The sequence below is a fragment of the Lagopus leucura genome, unplaced genomic scaffold (genome assembly GCF_019238085.1).
Source record: "Lagopus leucura isolate 7727_CA_CO unplaced genomic scaffold, USGS_WTPT01 Super-Scaffold_760, whole genome shotgun sequence".
In the NCBI taxonomy this organism is placed as follows: domain Eukaryota; kingdom Metazoa; phylum Chordata; class Aves; order Galliformes; family Phasianidae; genus Lagopus; species Lagopus leucura.
The window spans coordinates 3,650,094-3,664,594 of NW_024962257.1; the positions used below are offsets into that span (position 1 = coordinate 3,650,094).

At 39.9% G+C, this 14,501-nt stretch overlaps 1 protein-coding gene across 4 annotated transcripts in view; it reads left to right on the forward strand.

The window, feature by feature from the left end:
- The window catches only part of SDK1 (sidekick cell adhesion molecule 1), a 363,622-nt gene that overhangs the window by 198,824 nt on the left and 150,297 nt on the right, over positions 1-14,501 (forward strand). The gene's annotated exons all lie outside the window — the stretch shown is intronic.

Genomic DNA, 14,501 nt, shown 5'->3' on the forward strand with positions numbered 1-14,501 from the left:
CAGTGCTCAGGTAACGGTCTGCTCATCACTGGCAGATCCACAGTGCCAAAGTGGGAGCAGCCTATCGCCAGGAGCTCGGGTCAGCAGGGCACCAACACAAGGTGTGAAGTATAGGGGCATACCTGAAAAGCAGCTCAGTAACCCAGAGCTCCCAGGCAGCTCCTGAGTCAGCGCAAAGAAACCCTGTGTGGGATTTCTTACAGCTGTGCCTCAAGCAGCTCTCACAGCTGAGCTGTTTGCCCACCACTCAGCCCCACGGTCACACAGCTGCACTGTGTCAGTGCTGAGCTCAACTGCAGGCAGCAGCACCCAAGGGGGAGCAGCAGGTCCAGCTCTGGGCTGTTGGCAGTGCTGGCTATCTTCTGTCAAGGCCCAGTGCTCTTCTAGCCACTCCATAGCAGCCAGTAGTCGATTTAGAGTGTTTGATCCTGACTACTGCTTTATTAGTGGGAAAACTGGGGAGGGGAAGAGATACTGCAGGTATCTTGGAAGAACTTGGCTCATGTGCCTGAGAACAGCAGCCAGTCCCTCCCTCCCCAAGCACTGGTACAGCTCCATCTCAGCTTATGTAGCAGAGAAGTCAGTCCCTGCTCCCAGCAGAACTGCATACCCATCAAGTCTGAGAGCTCTGCATGTTTTCTGGCCACTTTTCAATTTGGCTTTTTGTTTTGAAATACATTGAGTATATACAGTTGATCTCCTTGAAAAAGTACAAAAGGAATGGCAGAAAATTGCTGTGGACATTGAGGAGCAGGAAAGCAAATCTGCAATGTAACCTGGTGTTTGAATGGCCTTAACGTACCTTACGATGTAGGCTTTAGACACTCATTTGCAATGCTCGATCCAATGGCAAAAGCTCATTTAAATTGGTGTGAGGATGTGTGCCAGAGTCTGCAGGCAGCTTGAAACAGTAACACTGAGAAATGCAAATTGCCTGCTTTATTCTGTCCTGGCATTGCCAGTGATAAAACCTGGGAGAATACACTGTCTTTTTTTTTCCACATTCAGTCTGCCACTGACCAGAGATGCTGTGAATAACTGCCCCGTCACTGCTGTCTGAAAATTTGCAATAGAGTTTAATTTAGATTGCCATATCACATTAACAAAGCTTTCAACTGAGAACCGAGCTGCAACGGGAGCAGGAGAAGTTGGGGACAGCTTCAGAGCTTGCAAAGTCCCCGTGGGATTGTACAGCATCTCCTTCTGCCAGTTGGAGAGCAGAAAGGAAAAAAAGTTTTCCATCCTATATTTCAGTGCGCACCAAAATGTTGGAGAGATTGTAAGAAACCAGTCAGCCTTTTACCTGCTGCAGCCTTATTTCAGTAGTGTTTGTCCTTGCCTCATTTTCACCGCATGTAAAATGGAGATAATGGTTCCTACATCTTCTGTAGAGGTCTCTGGTGTGCTGGTAGAAGCAGTTATTATTTTTCAAGAGTACTTTCTAATTCTTATGCTTTCCAGTGGTAATAAATTGTACTTTTTAATGGTAGGAGTGAAGGTTTTGTGCAGAGTTATATCAGCTGTTTTAAATGTTCCACTTTGTCTCTTTGCTGGGTTTTACATTTTCTGTATTTGTATGCAGAGACAATCAGGAACAACAGGGGAAAAAATGACATTTGAAAACAGTTGTTTTAAAACATTTTTGGTGGTTCTTCTCATCTGAGCTAAGAAAAATAGATTTTTTTTTTTGAAAGATGCTATTTTGTTCATGATATCTTTTGCATTGGTTATCAATATTAATTATTTTGAGCAGTACCTGTGGTTCATTGTAAAATATACAGTTTTTTATCTATCCTGCCTGTAGTAAGGGAAAAGTTCAACCACTTACCTCTTTCAAAGATGGCTTTGCATATTTTACAGGATTTACAGGAGATTCTTAATGTCTATCGGCAATTTGGTCATTTTTATTCAGCTCATAGCTATAAACCTAAAATTTATGACCAGACAAAAAAACGAGAAATGCAGTTGGGGTGAAAGCCAGCACTTCCAAACCCTTGGGTATGCACTAAAGTTAAGGCTTATAAATCGTTCCATTATTTTTGTTAAAAGCAGAAACCAAAAACAAAGGAACAAAGCAGCCCACCCTCAATTTGTGCATTGTTGCTTGCTGGATTGAACCTAAGTGATAAGCAGTGAAAGTAGCAACCCAAGTTGGTGTGAGTAATAGAGTCATAGGATGGTTTGGGTTGGAAGGGACCTTAAATATCATCTTGTTCCAAGTCCCCTGCGATGGGTTGGGACATGTCCACACCAGACCAGGCTGCTGAAAGCCCCATCCAGCCTGGCCTGACATACATTGCTCTTTTATTGACTCAAGTCCCTGCCTTACAGGGCAAGGAGCCCCAGAGCACTTAGGTTACATAGCCAGGCATGGTGCAGGTACCCACAGATGAGCCCAGGAGGAGCAGCCTCACCTGCATTCCCTTCCAGTGCGGGCTGCTGGCGTGCAGAGAAATGCTTGGAGTGTGAGGAGCCCAGTTTGTGAGTTATGGTGGGCTCCGTTACAAAGCTGCATTAAAGCGTTTTGCTGAAATACCAAGTAATCCTTTTCAAAAGCACTAAATGGAAATGCATTGATTTTTATTTTCTTTCAGCAACGAAAATAGCTCAGGATTATTACTATTTTTAAGAGTGATAGAGAAATGTCAAAAATGCTTCAGTTGTACTTTTATTTTTATACATCACTTCAGGTTTTGCGGAGCTTTTTGTTCTGTATTTTTTCTTTTTCCCTTTCTAGTTAAGGCTTTGGAGGCAGCAGAGAGGGAGGCTTGTTTGGCTTTTTCCTAAGTGCAGTTTCTATTTTGAGCCTTCTCAGAGATGCTGTGGTTCAGTATGCAATATATAACTTTTTATTGTCTTAAATTTGGTCTATGTTTTAAAATTCCTTGTCTTCTGAAGAGCTAAATGGTCTGGCACACCTCAATCTCTTCTTTATAATTACTGTTGAACGAAAGGAGGGGAGAGGAGATAGGTCAATTAAGTGGCACTGTTGAGCATTTTCAGCAGTCTGTAGAGAGGTCAGCATTAGCTTCTGATACTGTGTGTGATTTATTCATGTAGTATTTCATTGCATGAAGATAAGCATGGATGCACTGAGTTTACAGAACTAATACCAAGATCAAAAGAGGGGACAGAAGTCACAAAGCAGAGCAAGGCAAAGCCAGCTCGGCTCTGCAGGTTGATGGACATCACTTCAGGAAACTCGTGTTGCCAGATACTAGCAGACAGCCAACTCTTCCCATCGTCACACTGGTTTTATTTTAGCTGCAGAATATATTTTTAATCCATACCTAAATGCATTTTGTGCGCATGTCTGAGCAAAGTGATTCATCCTTCTTCACCTTGCGTGTATAAGTTGTTCCAGGAGATTTTCTGCGTGTGAGGCAGCAGGAGTCAATGTCTTGGTGCAGAGTGAATCCTGCAACATTTTCCTGCTGTTTCAGCTGCCCTGATGCTTGACAGCTCTGCACTAACACTGTTACCAACCGGATAGAAAAACTGTATCATCATTGTTATTTCCAGGGCAAATCAAAATGAAATGGATTGATTAAAACTAAGCAGTGTCATTGCGTTCTGCCTAATCACACACTGCCAATTAATTTCAAACTGGTAACCTAAGAACATGTTTGAAGTCGACTACATCTTGTTAAATGTAGGGGGGATTTATTTATTTTAAAGACATAACATGAAATAGATGTCATTTGTATCTCAAGTACATTTGTGTCTCAGATGACACAAGTGTAACGTTTTCTCACTTTCTTTCATTTCTCCCCCCTGATTTCCCTTATTAGCTGTAATTCTGTTGTGATGTCCCGGTGTCATATTATGATAATAGAAATCTCAAAAAAAAAAAAAAAAAAAAAAAAAGCAGCAGCATGAAATGCAAAGTTTTGGGTAAAGTGGGAGACAGCAGCCCCTGCAGCAAGAAGTATCTGTTTTTCACTATTGGAGCAAAGTCTCCTTGCCACATGTAGAAAGTGCATCTGCAAACAGTGACCCAGCCATTTTCTGAGGGGGTAAGAAGTCAATGCAGGATCGAAAAGACATCATGCTCTTCAGCTGCAGTCTTATCTGAGAGCGGCAGAAAGGAAATCAGAAGTTAATGCAAACAGCATTTGTACTGGCCGAGTAAGGTACAACTAAATTCATTTCTAACAATGCCAGCTCTACCTATTCTGCAGAAATACTAACAAAGAGCCTGAGTAATAACTTCCCCTTGGATTTCCTTTTGCAGTACTTGCAGCATTCTCTGAGCATGTATTTATGTACGGTATACAAACAGGCAGATACAAAAACCTATTCCATCTTCCAGAGAAGAGAGATGCTGTTTTATTCTCACTTCAGAAAATTAAATGCTTATCCATCTGTGGAATTATTTTTGAATGAATAAATTTGTAGACTTTCTTTAGCTGGGTTATTATTTGCTCTTTTGGAACATTCTTTGCTTTCACAGTTGTTTTGTTCTTGCTACAGAGGAAATAAAGCAATGTGTATTTTTCTCCCTGGTGAGGTTTGAGGCAACCTTATATTATAAAATAACCAAAGATTGATAATCACAAAGGCTGCAAAGGGAAAGCCTCCACTTTATTTAGAAGAACATCTGTGCTTTTAAAGAAGAAAAAAAATCTTTCTTTTGGTAGGAAAAATCTTTGTTTAGATTCTGAGCTCTGCTGTGTGAGTGATTTTGCCCTGCTTTTATATCTTCCAGTGTTCTAAACATATAAATGAAATTTTATTTCCTTCTGAATCTCTGTGACCCGAGCAGCATGACTTTTATTAAGGAATGCATCCTCTTGTAGAACAAAAAGAAAAAGTAGCATAGTGTGGTCAGGAGGGTGGGGAACTTGAGACCATATGGAATGGACCTGAGGCCCCTGATAACCTATTTCTGAAAATATTATTTTGACAAGTCATTCCATATGTTTGGTTGAGTTAGTTGTTGGAAGAAGGCTGTGGGGTATCTTCTTGCTTTTTCAGATCCACTCTCCTTATGTAAAGACTTGGAAGGAGCAGACCTTTGGGAGCAAGGTAGCAATCTGGATCCCAAAACATGTTCCACATATAAATATATAAATAGAATGTGGCAAGAGTTGACCTTGAGCTTAAAACACTGCTCAGGAAGTGCATCTTGGTTTGAATAGGAGTTTCAGCAACCGAGAACAAAAGTGCCTATTTAGTTCAATGTTATAAATATCTGTGGCAGTGCTCTCTTAAGCCCTCATAAATTGTTCCATGCCTGTAGAATCGAGGATCTGAGGACAGTTTTTGAAATTTGGATGATTTCTGTTTTTTTTGAAGTTCAACTGATGTTTAAATGTAACAAATTTTAATCCTCGTTCTCAGAGTGGATTTGCTGGAGAAAGCTTTGATCAACACCTTGCTTATCCAGTAACTGCAAAAATGCATTTGCATGGCTTTAAGCTGTCTTGTTCAGATCTATATAGGCACTCTTATATACATGTTTTGCATAATGATGGCCAGTTTGGTGGCCTGTACACATCTACTGGCACCAAATGCCTCTGACGCAGAAGCCCTTCCTTTCATTGTGAAGGACAAATCAACCGTGGAACACTTTCAGATTTCTCATTTGCTGATTCTCCATGAGGACAGATTTAAATTCTTTCAGGAAGATCCCAGAGTCTTAAAGAAGCAGCCAGGCACAGTACATATCCAACTGTTAGGACATCTCTAAAATCCAGCAATATTTATTACTTACCTGTTCTAGTATTTGATCTGGTGGCTGGGAACTGAATTTGATGATCTTTGAGGTCCCTTCCAACTCAAGCCATTCTCTGATTCTGTGATTTTCATGAATTTGCCAGATAACCATCAGTGTTCTCCCGAACCTAAGTTGATATTAGAAGAATCCAAATTTTGAAGCTAACCTAAAATTTAATAATGATTTTAGCTTTATCAGAACTGCTTATGAGATTATCAGTATATGTGTGCAAGTGCCTACTCCCAAGGTACTGCTTTACAGCATCAGCTTAAATAGATGCTCTGAAGTCATTTGTGACTATTTTCTTTATCCCTTTTATTCAAGTCTGGTAAAGGACAGAGAGGAATATATTGTTTTATTTATTTTTATTTTTTTTAATTATCACCATTTCATTCCTAAGTAGAAGTTTTCAAACTTTTTACAAGTACGAGAAGCAGCAAATTGATTGATTGATTGTCAGCAGTGTGATTTTATTTGTCCTTTAACCATGTAAGGAGTTAAGAAATTAATGTATTTTAAAAAAAAAGCCACATTTGATGGAACATTTGAAAATAGAGAGTGGCAGCATTTTATTGTCTCCCATTTCTCTTCCTTTCCTGCTGCTTGACAATAAACCACAATCTGCTGGTGAGAGCTACAACATCTAAAATACCAGCAGTTCTGATTTACACAACACAGCCATATTCTCTGAACTTTTATCTTTCCAGTGAGTTTTCGTATTGCTGCACTGATAACTGACAGTTTGAGTTTATTTGACATCCACATAGTAATGTGTGGTTTATTAATTTATATTTATTAAGAAAGCAAGTGATGCAAAGCGTATGCAAAGTGCATGCAAAGTGCCAGGGCAGCAAGATGCTAAAAGTTTCTTTTTGTCCTCAGCATAGCATGACCCTTGCTGTCTGCTGCAGGAATACACGAGCAGCAAAGCATCACTGTCCAATCTCAAACCTGTTTCCTCCCCTAAGTGCATGCCTGTTTATATTTAGAAGGATGCTTCTCTTATGATGCACTTTAGTGCATCATAAAAATATTACAGCCTCTTAAAAATCATCTCTGCTGATGAGTTACTTTAAAATCTTTCCAGACACAAACATGTTTCAGATGCTCCATCTTAATAAAACCCACAGGTTCTAGGTGCTGCTGCCGTGGGATTCTCCTCCTGGTGCCCCTCGCTCTGCTTTGAGGCTGACTCTGAGGCTGATAGATTCCTCTGCTAGACCACGGATTTTTTTCTTTCCCCTTTTAACTGCTGTTGAATAAGATTACACACTCTATCCTCTTATATAGCCAATACTAAAGCTATCTGGTGAATTGAAAAGCCACCTGAGTGTTCTCTAGCTAGAATAGCTTGAGGCTCTATATTTTTTCATGTTAAAAGCTCTAATGATGTGCTGGATGATAAGTTTCTGGGCAGAAAAGAACCCCTTGCTGTGCATGGGGGAAGGTCAGGTCGGTGACAGAGACTGAACTGCCAAATTGCTTTTTTTTTTTTTTTTTTTTTTGCACCAGGAGTTGTGAGAAGGGAATTTCAGAGTGTTGGAGCAGAAATCTGATCTGCTTTTAAAGTGAGCTGCTGAGTCATCACAGCGAGCTGAGTAACTGAGCAGTGGCTTAATTTCCTTAGAACTGCATGGGACAACACTGGACATTTGTTGCTACACTACAGAAACTAAACTAAAGTCCTAAAATACTGAGATTTGTAGAACTTAGCTAGTAGGAAAGAGGGGAACAAGTCTGGTTTGCAGAGCTGTGCTGCCAGCAGCAGTTGCTGGGTCACTAAGGACCTGTAGAAAAAGGGCAAAATCAGGAAGAAAGCTGCGTCTGCCATCCCTGTCCCACCTGTGGAGCAAAACTGGAGAGAGTCTGGAGTGAAGCCAGCATGAGCTCCACCCTCATCCCTGTGATGGCTGCACAAATACCTCTGATCCTACGCCAACATCATCAGGCCCCTGTGTCTCACTGTGCCTGGGGTAGATCCTAAAAGCTCTCTACAAGTTTTTAGAAGCTTCTCAACCTGTATTTTAGGCTCTGTTTTATGTAATGCAGTATAGAAAGCTCTTCTGTGCTGTAGTATCCACGCACAAAAGGGTATAAGTCATCTTGTGGCTAGAGCTGAGTTCTCCATTAATCTTTCCCTAGGGCTAAAACTAACAGCTCTTGCAGTCTGTGAAGTCTTTACAAAGGAGGGAAAAAAGCTGTTACAAATGTGGCTGTTATTTGTTTAAACATTTGGAAACATTTATAATGTGATGCTAGCTGTTCTTTTTACCCGTGCTCCTATTCTTCTGTTTGTATATATTTCAGTGAATCCTTTAAAACTTGTCAGGCAAGAATAGTTTAGCTAGGTAAAACTAAGACTGTGAAGGAGCATGATTGTTGCCTATAAATACTTAAGGAGTTAAAAATCACAGAAGGAGAAAAGAGATATTTAAGCCAAAAGACAGCTTTGGCAGAGGAACAAATGGGGTACATTGGTTAGGAATGCATTTCAGCTGGGTATTCGGAGTGCTTCTAGTAGGTTGAACAAAGCTTTAGGAAACGTTCCAACATGAAAGTGGAGTCTAAAAATGCTCAGTGCTCTTACTGCTACCCAGCATGTTCAGAAACAGGAGATGGGGGAGGGCTGACTCACAAGGTGCATTGCAGTCCTGCCCCAAACACAGCTATCTGGAAGTTCCGTGCACAAGAAGCATCTTCTTACCAAAAGTTTACATAGTTTTACAGAGACTGAGCCTTAGAAGAGAAAACAGGAAAAATACATTCATTATGCATCTGCTGAACTTAGTCACACAAGTATTTTCACCCTTCAAACTGACCAGCAAGTTCCTGACATGAAGTGTATTTTGAATGGTTTGCAGGGTTGCAAGCTTGACTGGGTAAAACACACTCTGTAGGTTAATTATCTTTGGGTAACTTTAGCTTTTAGAGTTAAAGGCACCCAAAGTCCTGTTGTAACATGTATGGTGTATCACACAGGCCTAAGGGAGGCGTGGGGGTTTTCAAACTCTTGTTTGCTTTTTGGCATGGGTGATTCAGCCAAGAAATTGGTGAAATTTTCAGTAAGAGCTGCTCTTCACCAAATCCACCCTCACATGCCATCTATTTAATCTGTGATCTGCTTACTGTAGTTCTGTTGTTGCTGTATTGGCTTTTTATTCTTTCTCTCTTTTTGGTTTACTTGCAGTGGAAATGAATCATGCATTTGATGTGATGTGGGCAAAGCTGGTCACGTTGACAGGAGTGTATTGAGTCAATAAATATAACTGACCTAGATCATTCACTTGTTTTGATTGTACTGTGTTTTGTAAACCTTTCCCATGTCTGGTGTTTTATTCATATGTCATGATGTCTGATGTCTAGATCGAGATGAGGACTGTATATATAAGAATTTGCTTGAGGTGATTGATTCAAGCAACTAGGCTGCTTTCACTATAAATTTGATCCAGAAAGTGAAATTCTTGTTGTTGCTTCCTTACTATTTTGAATCTACAGCCTCTCAAAGGTTGGAAGATCAGAAATGATATGTACATTTGAGGATTCTTAAGATATCCACAGGTACTGAATAGTCGTAACAGTTCTTCATATGCCAACTCTGTAATTAGATTGCTAATTGTTTTATAAATACACAATTTTGTCTCAAAATGCTCCATCTGGAGTTTTAGTATTAGCTGTCAAACTAAATAAATGTGATCAAGACAGGAAAATCTCTTATTTTTCTTTATGTTTATAAACCTGTGCAGAGATCTGTACAGTACACAGCAGTGTACAGCAACATCACCTATTTACCTTTTCTTGATAAATTTATACCATTCTTGCTGGAATAGAAGTGAGAAAATGAAATGGTAACCTGTATTATCTTAACGCTCTTTCACTGTATAATCTGTTAATGTACAGTCTGATAAGTAGGGAACAAGTGAGCAGTGTTTTAGGGCACAGCTTTACGATGGATAAACATATTTTTTCCATATTTGTGTAGTGATACTCTCAGGCCCACAGGTGGTTGTCAACATTTGCCAGTCTGTTGATCCGGCTCCAGGTCGTGTTGTGCATCCTCCACTGAAAAGGGAAAGGGAAATTAATCTTCTATTGATCAGGATCCAATTTCTGTTGTGTATGTTGTACTGGAAAGGGGAATTAATCCATTATGGAAAAAGTAGTATCTATTCCATTAGATAATTTGTATTTGTAAGGTCTCTTTTTTTCCCCTGAGCAACATTGAGATGCCATGTGAGGGACATTTCTCTTTTTTGTGTTATGTAGGCTGAGATTGTATATCCTTGATGCCATAGTGTTCAATTATTTATATGTAATTTTTTTAGCTGCTGCTGTTGGACTCATCTCCTATTCTACTTTTTTCTAATGCAGGTATCTGTAATTTGGAAAAGAAGCTTTGCATGTATCCTGCATAGTCATTGGAAAAGGCACTTCTGCAAATTGTGATAGTCTAAAAGTCTGTAGAAAGGTTGCAGGGAAGGTTTTCTAATCTTTTTCTTCCAGCTTAACTTGTAAACAGTTCCAAAGTTCTGCTACAGGTGCTCCATGTCTCCATTAGTTTAGCTGTAGGGTACTGGTGACCCTTACCTCAAAGTGTTTTTTTTTCTCTTAGATGAGTTTCCTAATGTAAAGAAGTAAATCCAGTTTGGGGTACCCACTCCAGTGAAATTTCTTTTTCACTGAAAACAGGACATTGAGAAATAATGGCAGCAGTAACTAAGACAGAGTAGGAATGAGTAGCAGCCAGTATCCCATCCCAGCATTCCCAGCATCCCTGCCCCGTGTTATGTAAATCAGGTGATCTGGGTGTTTATTTGGGCAATTCTCACTCCTCTTGCTCATGATAACCTCAGCTGTGTTGTGTCATCAGCAGGCTGGGACCTATAAGCAATTTAATCTCACAGGCTTAAAAAATAAAAGTCGCTATTTTTCTCAAGTCTGATCTCAAGCTATTACTTCTTTTCAAGAGATAAATGCTTCCTCTCACCTCTTATTAGGGCTGGTTGGCACAGTGTCTGTCTGAGAGGAATTTGAGCATCCATGAAGCATTGCTGTTAATATTCTGCACTGCAAAAACAGATGTAGATAAACTTTGCATACCATAATGTAAGACCTGGGGAAGAAGCTCATGTTTATACATTTCTAAAGGGAAAAGCACATTTTGTATTTTTGTGTTTTGTCATATGGCCTGAGTCAGATTTCATCTCTGTTGGGAAAATTAAACATTCAAGTGACTTTGACAAAGTCTGTGATGTTTTTAAACTGGAAATTAAAATATTTAAAATTTCTTGTACTCAATATGACTATGTATGTAGGGAGATAAAAACACTGATTGTGTCTTTCTAGAGATTATAGGGCAGTCTGCATAATTACAATACTTAAATAGCAGAGAGTTAAAATTCTACAGCTCATCACTATTAAAAGAAAAATAGAAGTCAGTGTTACAGACCACTCGGGACTGACTGACTCGCTGTCAGTCAGATGGTAGTTAAAAAGTGGAAGTTCACTGTGATCCAAGATCAGAGTTGTGCAGTCACACACAGGCACTGGTAACAAAAAACAAATAGATGATGCAAGGGGCCATCACCCTTTTTTCTCTCTTCTCTTAACATATCTCTGTTTTTTGCAGAATTTCTGTGCATTCTGCACAATCTCCAGAGGAGCTCTTGTTTAGGGGAACCAAAAGACCCTGGATCTCCTCATTTCATTTTCTGTTTTTTTTTTAATTTTTATTTTCAAATTCTAATATGGAAAAATAATACTGATGGAAGTTAATATAATGGGCTGAGAATGGCAGTTCAGGAACTGCTTCATGAATGGTATGGGATCCACTGAAACAGCTCCAAGATGAACTCCTGCACGTGTGAGTTATGGTAACAGCATCAAAGGGCGGCTGGGGCTGTTCCCAAAAGCACTTCACTTACTGGGCCCTAATAGATTCCAATAATCACAGGATGTCTAAGGAGTTGGTTTAGAAGCAAAGGAAGGATTGGAAATACTGTGAGGGTTGAGGCTAAAATAGGTACAGTATAAAATAAAGCAGAGAGCCTTTCCTGAAGGAAACTGCTTGGATCGGGATGTTTGCCTGTGGCAGTCCTCTGTCCAGTCTTCTATTAGGGACTAGAATCAGATTAAGAGCACATCCCTTAAGTGATCTTCAGTGCCTTTCAGCCTTGTCTTTGCAGCTTCCTGCAAGTTCCCACAGATCTGTTATGTCTCATAGTTAGGCATCCCTTGCCCCAGAAGTCTGCACTTCTGGGGTTGGTATTCTTTCCTTAATACTGCTCTGGGGGAGAGAAGGGATTCAGAAGGCAGATAGAAAAGGAAGATTTTTTATTTCAAAGCAGGTATGAGATGGGTGGGAACGGTGGTCCCCTGACAGCAGATTCATCTCACTGTGGCTGTATGTTCTTGCATTCATTCACACTGCTCTCGTGTTTCAGTGTCTTTAATAAATATTTCCTAGTAGATATGAATCTAAGAAGTTGAAGCTCAATCGTTAAAATAAAGGATACGTGGGAAATTGAGCAGCCTTTTAATAATGCAAAATATCTATTGGGGACCACAGGCCAAAGTCTGATTCGCTGCATCGCATCATGGGAACCAGACCACAGTGTTAGTCCTCTTTTAATGAGGAGCCTGGCTGCTCTGCCATTCCAGCCTGTGGATTTCTTACAAAAAGGTGAGAGGATAGGGTGGTGTGGCAGAAATGGTAAGTGACTGAGCACCTGGTGGGAAGGCAGGGCCAACCTAGGGGAGCCCAGGTGTATTCAATGCACAGAGTGACCAGAAAGGGTGGGACCAGGATCCATCCCTTCCCAGACCTCATTTAAGGGTTGGCAGTGGAGGCAAGGGGATCTTGCTGGAGATCCCTGTATGCTTGAGGCCTTTCAAGCAGCTTTTTCCTTTTGTTTGTGTCCACAGCTGCTGCATTTGGCTTATTCTCAGTTGCTGCAGCCTAGGACTTTGTCATTCCACTATTATTGCTTTATATTTTTATAATGTGCTTTCCATCATTTCATAGCATTACAGGTAGGCAAACAGATCCCACATTACAGCTTTATTGAGACTGTTACCATAAAGTAAGACCAAATTTCTCCTTTGGTACCTTGACCTGCCACAAAACAGAACTACAGGCTGTACTCTGCACAGATAGCTCTGGGAATGTCCTGGTTGGGTGTTATTTGGCATGGTTGGGAGAGAGTGAGTTACTGCAACAGAATTATTTGAGTTGCAGAGGGAAACTTGACCTGTCTTTGAATATGAAATATTCATGCTGTTTAGATAATACTTTGAAATGTTGGATTTTTTTATATATGCTTGTTACACTGGCAGCTGACCTTTGTATGATTTTACTTAGAATCCAAGCGCTAGCTGCTTTGGTGAGCTCTCAGTATCACATCTGCTCACCCATTCAAAATTGTTATCAAAAGACTGCTTTAAATAGATTTGTTTCAGGGATGGTATGAAATGAAAATAAGCACATACTTTGTTTAGATCCTTGTTATGGTTTTTAATAAAGTCAAAGCAACCTTACGTTTTCCTGGTTGCAGGCAGAGGAAAGTGCTCTTTTATTTCCCCTGCTTATCTGCTTGCTGCACAAAGAGCCTTTCCCATGGGGTGAACTCCTAGAGGTTACAACAAAGCTGGCTTCTGTTCCTGGGTTGTTTTTAGTATGGTTGAGCATATTAAAAACACACATTCTTCAGGGGAGCTGATAAGCTGAACAAGTGGTTTTCCTCTTTTCCAGATGAAGATAAGAAATTATCATTGCCAAATTAGTAACTTGTTTGTTGCTCTTTTAGCGGTTACTGTTGTAAACCTTCATCTTGTGCAAAAGGTAGGGGTGAGCAGTAAAGCTGAGGTTATTCTTGTCAATAACCAGTTGATGATCCAATTGACACTTGGTTTATACTTTTTCAATTGCTACCTGGAAGATTCCATCACGGAGATCTTCAGAAAGCAGATTAGCTACCCAATAACATCTTATTTCCAGGAATACTGTGGAGCAGAACTAGAATCTTGCTGAAATCTTGCTTGTTGAGATCCCATGCAAGTTGTGTACGTATACTGTGTCAGGTTAATAGAGCATATTTATGGGAAGAAGCACATGTGCATTTATCAGTTCCTTAAGCACTGCCCCTGGATTCATGAACTTATTCAGGTGTGCAGGTGGTATTCGTAACATTTCAGCATTGTACTGGATGCTTTCATTTCCTTTAGTACAATATTTGCTATCAATTACAAAAGAGTCAAAAGGCCAAAATTTTGTCATTCAACAATTCACAAATCTGCTGACCTTGTGACCTTTGAGGCCCATTACCAAAAACTTAGTCTGTCTAAGAAGGGAAACAGAATGTTGAACGGTGTTTGGTATGCTGGTTTTTGGATAAGCAAAGAATTTTCTGTCATTTGCTATTATTTAGGGCAATATCCTAAAAGAGGACATTGGGGTTTGCCAATTTCCCGCTCTGCTTACCAGCTAAAATGCTGGTTAGTCTGTCTTCATCAGAAGACATCTGATGAATTGGATTGGATTTGCATCAATTTAGTTTTATTTTCATTACTTTTCTCTGATTTACTTATTGGATTCCGTATCTTTAGAAATTTTTATTACTCTCTCATTCAAGCTAAAAAATAGCTAATTTTTCTCTTCCAAATGAGTTGCTTGAAGCAAAGTACCTGTGAATACATGGGTGTTTTAATTCACTTACTAAATGTACACAGACAAATTTTACAAGCAGCCTTTTTTTCCATTTTTTAAGTGTCTGCTGACTGTTGCATA